Raw genomic sequence first — 12,042 nt, 5'->3', positions numbered from 1 at the left:
TTACTTTATGAATTCTTCTTGTCCACTACTATATGAAATACATAAATTGACTATGCTAACGTTTGTTTTGGAATGCCCTGAGTGATCATATTATTGATTATGCTTCCTGTGCAGTATTTCATGTTTGCCACTGGAGAGTGCAGGGTGGAGACAAAAGTCAGCTGTATCTTTCATTTGTAATTAAGTCAAAAAGCTTACTTAAAGTAATCAATTAGAGCAGTAGATGAAGCTTTAAAAAACAAGTTGTCAGATCATAGTCCAACTCTTTTTTTCTATTGCATGAATTTTGACTATATCAAAGCAAAGTTAATTGAAATTAGTAACATGCTGTTTTCCAGTCATCTGAATGACAATTAAACTAAATGAAAAGAATTTGGCCCTGAAGTGTGTCAAATTATTCCACATTAAACAAAAAAGAGCTCAAGCCAACCAGAGTTACCCTGGTCAATACTCTATAAATTATGCTTCATTATCTTGCCAAAGTTTGCTTTGGGAAACAGGAATTAATACAAGGTACTTTTTAAAACCCATACTTTCATTAGCAGTGAATTTTAGTTTTTCTGGAGAGATGTTTATTTTTTTAATTATTTCTTCCATTCCTTCCAGTCTTACAAGTCTTTATAGCCTTAGTCTGAATGGGAAAAGGAGAACTATTAAAAAAATTCCAAATATAGAAAGTGATGAAAATGTTGACATTGGGGGAAGTCCAGGAGTGAAAACATGTCAAAATCAACCATTTACATCATTGGATTTTTCCCTTCATGCTTGTTATGGACTCTTACATTTAGCTTCACTTTTTTTTTCACTCCAAAGTAACTGAAGATGATAGCATCTCTTTTGAGAATAATATCTTTTTACCATTTAAATATTGCTTTCATGGTGATACAGACATAAAGATTGGCTATCTCCAAATCTCATTCTCTTCCTCACTCTATGCCCTTTACTTAATATTTAAGAATACTGGATACTATGGGGGGGGGGTGAGAGGAGGGCAGGTAGAGAAGAGTGTGATTCCACCCTAAGGCCTACTCTCAAGACTGATGTATTTTAGTCCAGACCACCATTTTACAAAAGGTCCAAATCATGTTCATGTCACTTCCAGTTCATCTTACAATCTGGGTTTCTACAGACTTTCTTCCATCTCCCCCTCTACGTGTTGTTTCCCTTCATTAAAATGTAAACACCTTAGCTTACATTCTTATATTCCCAGTTGTTAACCAGTAGTAAGTCATTAATAAATGTTTAAACTCTCGATATATCTAAAGAGACCAGATAAATAGAAGTCACCAAACTTCTAGTCAAACAATAGTTATTTATCATTTACTCTGTGCAGAGCACAACTGGAGGCACTACATGAGTGTCCAAGAGAAAACAAAATATCTATCACCAAGAAACACAGCCCTGTCCTTGTGAAGTCAGAGATGAGGTAATGAAAGCACAATAAAACATTCCTAAGAAAAATCACCACAAAGGGGCAGTGCTGAGCCAGGTCAGCTCCAATGCCCATCAGGGCAGTGTTACAATCTTCCAGCTACAATCATTGATCTCAGAATTTTTCAACTTGAGGCTATGACTTCTGTATCCATGCAGGTCAGGTGATGTCTGTGAAGCTAGAGGACTGAGAACCACCTGTCCTACCTGCCTCACAGGTTTCCTTGGGTTAATCATAGTTCACATATTTTACATATATATGTACATATATATACACACATATAGATGTATATTGTATGTTATATATGTATACATAAAATGAATATTTTTGTAGTTAGATATGCAAAAATGTTGATTGCATGTGTAAACTTTGATTTCATATTTGTGTGTATATATTTATTAATGCTGTCTATTTAACATGTGTTATATGAATAGATCTCTATGAGGGACAGCTGGGTGGTACAATAGATAGAGTGCTGGACCTGAAGTCATGAAGACTCATCTTCCTAAGTTCAAATCCTGGCTCCGACACTTAATAGCTGAGTGTCCTTGGACAAGTCACTTCACCCTGTTTGCCTCTGTTTCCCCATGTGTAAACTAAACTGGAGAAGGAAATGGCAAACCACTCCAGTATCTTCAGAAAGAAAATATCAGATAGGTTCACAAAGAGTTACACATAATTAGACTAAACAACAAAAATACGTATATTATATCTAAACTATATGTATGGATATATGTGAGTATTTAACTTATACTTTACAAAATGACTCCTCAAGACTCTGCGAGGAGGTAAGTTAGTGCAAATATTTTGTCCCATGTAGGATGAAACTAGGAAATATAGTAAAGTATGTGGTTCTCAAATTTTTTAGTTTCATGACTCCTTTACACTGTTAAAAATTATTGAAGATTTCTCCCCCCAAGACCTATTTTTAAATGTGAACTATATTTATTGATACATATTAGAAATTAAAACTAATCATTTAAACCATTATTAATACAAATTTCAATAAAAGAATCATTGTATAATAACATTTTATGAAAAATTATATTTCTAAATAAAAAAATTAGAAGAATGGCATTGTTTTGTGTATTTTTGAAAATCTCTTTTTTTAGGTTTTTTTTGCAAGGTAAATGGGGTTAAGTGGCTTGCCCAAGGCCACACAGATAGGTAATTTATTAAGTGTCTGAGACCAGATTTGAACCCAGGTACTCCTGACTCCAGGGCCAGGGCTCTATCCACTGCGCCACCTAGCCACCCCTATTTTTGAAAATCTTTCAATCTACCTTAATAGAAGATAGTTGAATTCTCATATCTACTCCTTCATTCAGTCTTATTGTTTTGGTTGAAGTAAAAGGAAAAAATCCATCCTTAAACAGATATGTAACTCCAAAAGGGAGAGTATTTTTGTAGACAATAATGCAAATAATGTCTTAGCATTATTAAGAAAAGAATTTTGGTCTTGAGGATCCTCTGAAAAGATTTTGGGGTACCCAAGAGGTCCTTGGAACACATTTTGAGAACAGCTGGAATTGTAGATAAAGAACCAGTCTCAGAATCATGAAGCTCTGGATTCCAGTGTTATCTTTAACACAGATTATCTGGGTGTCCCTGAGCAAGTTACTTAACCTTTAATTACCCCAGGCCTCTCTCTAATATTGAATATTGAAGAATAATGATGTCTTAGATGCCTTGGTAAAGGGCATTTCTTCATTTGGGTTTCCTTCCACCAGTAAACTCATGGTGTGAATATTATCATCCCTATTTTACAGATAAAGAAACTCAAGAACAGAAAAATTAAGTGATATGACCAGGGAAACATAATTAGTAAATATCAGAACCTAGATCAAGAACAAGACTTGTGACTCCAAGACTTCCAGATCCAGTGCTCTTTGTGTATGTGTGCATGTGTATATGTATATTTATATAATTTTTACTTTTTATATTTATATACCAAGCTACCAATCATCTCTAGATAGTGTAGTTGATAGAGTCTTGAGCTTGTTATCAGGAAGACATGAGTTCAAATTCAACCCCGGACACTTATTAGCTGGGTAAGTCTCTGAACCTTTTTTGCCTCAGTTTCCTCATCTGTAAAATGAGCTGGAGAAGGAAATGGCAAACTACTATTAACTTTATCAAGAAAACCTCAAATGGATTTTGATGGAGAGTCAGACATGACTGAAAAGATTGAACAAACATCTAACCTAAATTCAAATATTTCCAAGACATGAGATAATTCTAGTCTTCCAAACAAAGTATCAAAGGAAAAATCTATATATAAAAGAATTTTTTTCTGGATGATTTAGGTTCTTAATTTATGATTTGGTTTTTAATTTGGAAGGAGCTATCCTTTGGACCACAGGATTTACAGGCAACCCTGAACAATCTGGGATCATATGAGAACCTGTGTCAACATGGCTAATTACAATTACAGCTAATAGAGCTTTTTGTTTTTGTTCAGTCATGTCTGGCTCTTCATAATCCTTTTTTTAGGGTTTTCTTGGCAAAGATAAAAGAGTGATTTGCTATTTCCTTCTCCAGTTCATTTTACAGATAAAGAAACTGAGACAAACTGAGCTAGTGACTTGCCCAGGGTAACACACTTATTAATTGTCTGAGGCCAGATTTGAACCCATGAAAATAAGTCTTCCTGATTCTAGGTCTGGAACTCTATTTCACCACTTAGTTGCCCTAACCTATCACTTAGCCATCTAAAATTTGGCAGATTGTTGGGAATAAGGACCTCCAAGACTGAGGTAGGGACACAAATTAACCCATTCAATGAATATTAAAGAGTAAGGTTTTGCAGGAGGTGCTGAGTGAGATAAGATTATATAAGATAAGACCCTTACCTTCATGGAATCTACATTCTAAGAAATTCTATATTAGTAAGTCATAGAATAAAAAACTTTGGAGCTAGAAGGCCCATAAGTTCCTATTCCCACAAAGAGAGACAGGGTTATTATTCAAAGGGAGTCTGGCACAGTGAAGGTCTGCTGACTTTGGATTTAGAGAACCAGGGTTTATAAATTTTATTTCATTTCTGTCACATCTTGCCTCTAGAGTCTCAGGTAAGTTGCTTAAAATCTTTTGGCCTCAGTTTACTCATCTCTCAAATAGAGAGGGTTAGTCTGTAAGATCCCCTCAGGCTCTTGATCTGTGTTACCCCCATGCTCCAAAGGAGACAGCTATTAGCAATAGCTTCATTGAGGACATCTGACAAAAGCAAGAAGAGTCCAGGTGTCTGGGCTGGTATTTATTTAGACTGGCAAATGACGCCGCAGTGGCAGAGCTGTGTGTGTTGGCACAAGAGAGCCAGAGAGCTGTGTGACATCTCTTCTTGGCAGAGCAGTGTGGTTTGGGGGTGTGGTGCTCCCGGGTGGCTCTCCTGGTACATCTGTGTTCTCCTGTGTTGGGTGGGTTCCTAGGAGAAGCCTTGAGGACCATAATGTGCTTTGGAGAGCCAAGTGTGTGCTAAGTGTTTTACAAATATTATTTCTTTTACTCCCCATAACAACCTTGCAAGGTAGATTTTGTAAATGAGGCAAAAAGAGGTTAAGTGATATACTTGCCCAGCACCACAGCTAAGAACTGTCTGGTTTGATCTCAGCTTCCTGACTCCAGGATGCTGTTCTATCCATTGAACCAGCCTGCTATCGGAAGCTGCAGCCAGTCGTCCTTCTGAGCTGTTCTCTGTTTACAGAATTGCACACTCTCAGGGGCATCTCACCTGATTCATATCTGAACCAGTACGCTCTATGGTTTATCTGAGAAACGCTCATCCTCCTTGAAAACCGCCAGTGACTGGAAAACTCCCAGCACGTGGCCAACCTTTTCCACTTGGGGACAACTCTGGTGGTTACAGTTTTCCTTATATCAAGCCTGACTTCTTTGCAGCTGTCTTCCAGGGCTTCTTGTTCTGCAGACCTCTCAGATTCCTCTTATATGTGACAGCCCTTCAAAAAATAGAGGACAGCTGACAAGTCCCTTTAAATCTCCTCTTGAACCTATAAATCCCATTTCCTTTAAATGATCTTCCCACAGCATCTTCTCAAGTCATTCCCCAGGCTGGTTTCCATTTCTCAGACAGTATCCAGCTTCTCAGTGTCCCTCCTTGAAGGTGCTTTGTCACAAGTCACAGGACCCTCTTAAGACCTTGGAGATGTCACCTGGCCCAAACCTCTCATTTGGGAGAAAAAAAGAAATTTGAAATCTTAAAAGGTTAAGTGAGTTGCCCAAGGCCCAGAAGCTAGGTGAGGACAGAATCAGATCAGATCCGAACCCAGGTGTCCTGACTCCGGGTTCTGTACTTCCCAACCACCTTACCCCAAGTGTACAATCTAACTAAGGAAATAGGTTCCTCCTAACAGCTTGGTCTCCAAGATGCCTCCAACTCTGATTATTCAGTGATTTTATGATTCATTCCAGCACATTTATCATCTTACTAAGAATACACACAGCTGCCAATAAAAGGATAATATTCCTGTGTAATAATAATAATAATGGCTAGAATTTATGTAGCACTTAAAACTTTCCAAAGCACTTTACAAATATTTATTTCATTTAATAATAGGGGTACTAATAGCCCTATTTTACAAATGAAAAAACTGTTGCAAACAGGTCAAATGACTTATCCAGGGTCACATAGTCAATGCCTGAAGGCAAAATTTGGAATCAGATCTCCCTGGCTATAGGTCCAGCGCTCTACCCACTTCTCTAGCTAGCTGCCAAGATAAAGAAAGGATAGTGTAACATGTCTTATTTCTTTTCCAGTCATAACTACCCATATGGGGACAGATAGGTGGCACAGTGGATAGACCACCGGCCCTGGATTCAAGAGGACCTGAGTTCAAATCCAATCTCAGATACTAGCTGTGTGGCCTTGGACAAACCACTTAACCCCACTGCTTTAAAAAAATAAAATTTTAAAAAATAACTATCCATATAGTTAAGCACTACTATGATATTAAATAATATGATATGAGAACTTTGAAAATACCTTCCACCCATTTGAGGGATAGTCAAAGGGCACCTCTATAAACTCATTTTTGGAAATAGAAGGTCAGCCTTACAGAGACTAGGGGGAAGCTGGTGGCACCAAGAATGCTGAGCCTGGAGTTTTGAAGATTTGAGTTCAAATCTCACCTCAGATACCACTTATTGGTTGTGTTAACCCTGGGCAAGTCACTTGACCTTGTTCGCTTCAGTTTCCTCATCTGTAAAATGAGCTGGAAAAGGAAATAACAAACCACTCCAGTATCTCAGCCAAGTAAACTCCAAACAGGGTCACAAAGAGTAAGACACAACAAACAGTTGAACATACCACATAGAGACTGTTTCTGTTCACTGTCATTTTAGTATCTCTCACCTGATGGTACCAGGATTTAGCTAGATAATCATAATGGTATGGTTTGACCCATTTGTTAGTAACTGAAAAGAAAAAAAGTACTTTTTACATGAAAGTGTTAATCAAAAGGACAGGTCAAACCCCTCCTCTGAGGGATTTATAAGCTGTGTAACCTTGGGCAATTCGCTAAATCAATCTTATTCCCAGGAACCTCATTAGAGTTTCTAAGTTCCCCAGGATACAAAATCACAGATCCTCGACTTAAATTTATTTTAACTTTTAGGCCATCATTCCAGCATTAGCTATCATTTCCTTTTTTTCCCCATGTTGACCTTTTGGGAGACCCCTCCAAATCCACAGTTCCCTCTTCTTGTGAATCCTTCCTTCCTTATTGCATCATGGATCTAGGTCTGCCAAGCCTCAATCTCAGGTCACTCTCAACACCCTTGGTCTCCATAGCTGGAGAAAATTACAAAACTTTGCTGATTAGGTCTACTACAAATTTATGTTTCATAACCTCTGCTGGGGCCCTCAATGCTAACAGGCAATCCTTTAACAACTCACTAATTAACTCACTAACTCATTCACCACAGAGATTCAATCCTTTTCTTCCTCCTTAAACATTCCATGGCTCTTGTCACTCTTTGCTGACAACCTTGAATCTTACTTTCCTGATAAAGCCAAGGCCATTTGTCAGGAGCTCCTTCTTCTCCCCTCCTCTTCATCTCACATCACCCAGATGCCTGCTGCAACTAAAGCCTTTCATTCCAGTCTCATGTAATGAGATGCTCCTTATTCTTGCCTAGGCTATTCCTCTACCCCTTACCTATTGGTTACCTAGAAATATGCACATACTTCCTCTATCCTCAAAAAATTCTCATTTCATACACCCTCATTAGTTATTATCTCATATTTCTCCTCCCTTTTTCACCTAAACTCCTTGAGATACTGTCTACAATAGATTCTTCTATTTCCTTTCCTTTCTTTCTTTTCTTAACTTTCTATAGTCTAGCGAAACTATCTCCAAAGTTGCTTAGTGTTTCTTTGTTATTTTTTAACTTAGTATTTCTTAAATGCCAAACTTAATGGTAATTAATAATGTCTCAATCTTTCTTGATCTCTCTGCAGATTTTGATAATTTAAATCATCTTATTGATAGTCTCTCCTCTCTAGGCTTTCATGACTCCTTCCTAGTTCTCTTCCCACCTGACTGTTGCCTCTCAGTCTCTTCTGTTGGATCCTCACCTAAGTCAAATTCTCTAGCCAAGGTGTCCCATCAGGGCTTTGTCCTGTGCCCTCTTCTTTTCTCCCTCTATATTAAATCATTTGGTGTTCTTGTCAGCTCCCCTGAATTCAATTACCTTCTCCATGTTAAAGATTCTCCAGTCTAGTCCTAACCTTCTAGTAGCTCCACCATTTTCAATTGACTATTAGACATTTCCAAATGAATGTCCCATAGGTATCTAAAACTCAACATATTTGAAACTGAATTCATTATTTTTCCCCAAATACTACCCCCTTCCAAAGTTTCCCTATAACTGTTCAAGGAACCACCAGTGTTCCAATCACCCAGGCTCCCAACCCAAGTGTAAACCTTGACACTCACCTGCTGTACCCAAACTGTTGCCAAGGTTTATTTTACCTTCAGAACATTTTTTTGCATCTACCCCCAACTCTCCTCTGACATTGTCATCTTTTTGGAGCAATATCCTATAACCCCATGCCAAGACCTTTGTAATGGTCTCCTGGCTGTTCTGCTGGCCACATGTCTCTCCTTCACTAAGCTGTCAAGTACTCTTCCTAAAGTGCAAGGTGCAACCATGTCACTCACCTACTGAATAAACTCCAGTGGCTCCTAATCACCTTATCGCCTAACTCTCCTCTGACACTGTCATCTTTTTGGAGCAATATCCTACAACCCCATGCCAAGACCTTTGTAATGGTCTCCTGGCTGTTCTGCAGGCCACATGTCTCTCCTTCACTAAGCTGTCAAGTACTCTTCCTAAAGTGCAAGGTGCAACCATGTCACTCACCTACTGAATAAACTCCAGTGGCTCCTAATCACCTTATCGCCTTCAGGATCAAACTGAAAATCATCTGTTTGACCTTCAAAGTCCTCCATAACCTGCTCCCACTGACTATCCAGTTTTCTAACACTTTATATCTTTACCACCACCACCACCACTACATAAATCCTGTAATTTGGACACTGGTTTCATTGCTGCTTCTGGAACAAGATGCTCCATCCCCCCCAGCTCTTGTTGTTTCATTGGCTGTCTCACACCTGGAATGATGAATCTCTCCCTCTCTGCCTTCTGGTTTCCCTTACATCCTTCAAATCCCAGATAAAATGCCAAAAAGAAGAAGAATGGACACACCAAGAAGGGTCACTACCAGGTGCAACTCACCCACTTCCTCACCTATGTTCACTTTGTGTCCAAGGAAAAAGCTATCAAGGAGTTTGTCATCCATAACATAGTAGAAACTGAAGTCTGAAAGGTCATATTCAAGACCAGGTCTTTGATTCCCATGTGCTACCTGAGATGTATGTGGAAATACAGTTATACCTTCCACATTGGACTTTTTTTCCATTGCAGTTTTGATATATCATGGGTTGGCATAAGAAATTAAATGAGAATTTGAGGGGAGTTTTACAGGTCAGACCTAGAAAAAGTTTAGAAACTCTACAATGCATAAAATATATGTATAGTATTATATATCAATATATTTTATCTTTCGAAACCATAAATATACTCAAATTTTACAATAAGGCCCTGTAGACACCCCATAAAAGTAAAAGAAAAAAATCAGACTTTTTCTCTGGTATGAAGGGAGAGCCAAACAATTTTATGCTTTCCAGACCACAAGAGCACAGTGTCTGTAACTTCCATGATGTGGAAGGTATAACAGTATATTACTGTGTAATCTGTCTGATCCACAGCAAGGTGGAATTCCATCTCGAGGCACACTTAAAATTAAGATACCCCTAAACTGCTTCAGAACTTCTGGTGCCATCCCAAGACCTCCTTTTAAAGCCCATGTAAAGAACTATCTAAACCATCAAAACCCCTGAATCCTTCAGCATAAACTAGAATGACTGGTCTTTCTTAAAACAACAATTTTCCCCATTCTCCTTAATTCTAGTGTCTTTTCTCCACTGATGATTTCAAATTTATTATGGATACAGTTTATTTTTACATGATTTTTGCATATTGTTTCCCCCTGTTAAAATGAGAGTTCCTTTAGAAGAGGAATTTTTTAAAACTTTTCTTTGGATCCTTTGGAAAAGGAATTTTTTTAAAACTTTTCTTTATATTCTCAGCACTTAATACAGTCCCTGGATAGCAGTTTAATAAATATTTATTTTCTGACATTAAGAATCAAATAACTTTTGATTGCTTAGTATAAAAAGAGAATATCAAGTAAAACTAAAAGAAATACAAATACCTAGGTAAAAATTAAAATCCTCCCTCCCACACATACACACCAATTCAAGCATTACACATACTAAAATGCATTGGAAGCAGTAAATGTTAAATCTTGCAGGAACATAATCCTTACCTCAACTTGGGTTTCCCTTTTTACTTTCAAGAAAACTTAAAACATTCTCCTATTTAGGCTTTGAATGTCCAAATTTCCCAGACCCTTGACAAGTCACTGGCAATTCATCTCCTTTTGTTGCTTTGGTTAAAAAATCACTAATATACTTATTCATGAAACTAGCAGTGCAGAACTCTCTCTCACTAGTCAGTCTGTCTCCTGAGAATTATCTTACTCATTTTTTTCAATCTCAGCAAAGTCCTTAAACTACCTTCCCTATCAACTACTCTTATTTCATCTCTTACCTTACTTCTCAGAAACAATGGAGAAAAATATATATTATAGCTTTACCTTTGATCCATGAGGGAACATGACTTACTTTTTTCCAAAAAAAAGATTCTTAGAACAAGTAAATCATTTTCTTCTCCTCCTGAACCTTCTCAGTTTTCATTTTAAAAAATATTTTTTCATGAACTTAATTAAGCATTTTCCATGAACTAAATTAGTAACCTCCATTGAAGGAAAGGGTATGGAAAGATGGGAGTTTGAGAAAGAATGTCTTCAAGCACCCAAGTTCCATTTGAACAGAACAGAATACTTTTGAATAAAGTTATATTGACCTCTTCACACATACTAATATACTTTTGCCTTACTTGTGTCAACAATTTATCAAAACTATTATTTCAACGTGATTTCGGAAAGCAAGTTTATCTAGAAATCTTTATAAACTCAAAAATAAATATTTAAATTGTTTCTCATCATCAAATGGTTTTTCCTCAAGAGTCACTCATGAATATTGTCTGTTTTAAAGGGTTTCAATCTTGAGATGGTTATAACACAGTGGATAGTGTTAGATCATGAGTCAGAAAGAGCTTAGTTCTAATTTAGCCTCAGAATTTAGCCTAAGAATCTTAAGAGATTCTTAAGGGCAAGTCACTTTAAGAAAAAAAAAAAACTTGCTTGCCTCTGTTTTCCTTTACTCTAAATTGGGGGTAAAAATAGATCCTACCTCACAGGGTTGTTGTGAGGATTAAATGAGATCATATTTGTAAGGCATTTAGCGCCACACTTCATAAATGTTTTTTCCCTTCTCCTTCCCTTCCCTTGCAGCCTCCATCTGTAAGGGTGTACTCATGCTAATGAAATCACAGATTCTTGAAATATTGGAGTAGATAGAGTATATGGATGATTTAACAAGGTCAGATGACAATCTACACTTCCTAGAAAAATCCTGTCTAACACACGTGTGATCCCTTTCTCAGCAACTTCTGAATACTTCATTAATACATATAATTACTAAGCCAGGTGATTTTACTAAGGCTAAGGTTATAAAAATGCAAATTAAGAAAAGCTAGTGATAAAGATAAAATCAGATGATCTTAATTTTCACTGCCCCCTCCCTTTCCCCCTTCTCTTCTCCCTCCCCCAATAATTTCAGTAACAACTAGAAATGAAACCAAATCTGGGAAATTCCTAAAAGCAGCTCAAGCAGGAAATTCTCTCAAACTTTGTAAAGCTCTAGTCCTGGTCTCTAGCTTCCCAAACCTGGAGGAGCGGGTTTGGCTGTAGAGATGAGCTATTATTCTGCTCAGTTCCATAGCCCAAGAACACACCCTGCAGAATGAAAGGAGAGTTTCTGGGAGAGTTCCCTTCTACTTCAGTCAGAAGGGTGTTAGCTGGGCTGGGTGGTGCTACAGAAAAAAAGACAGCCTGGAACTGAGGT

The sequence above is a fragment of the Macrotis lagotis genome, chromosome X (assembly GCF_037893015.1).
Source record: "Macrotis lagotis isolate mMagLag1 chromosome X, bilby.v1.9.chrom.fasta, whole genome shotgun sequence".
In the NCBI taxonomy this organism is placed as follows: Eukaryota; Metazoa; Chordata; class Mammalia; order Peramelemorphia; family Peramelidae; genus Macrotis; species Macrotis lagotis.
Note: the sequence above shows the minus strand (reverse complement) of the source record.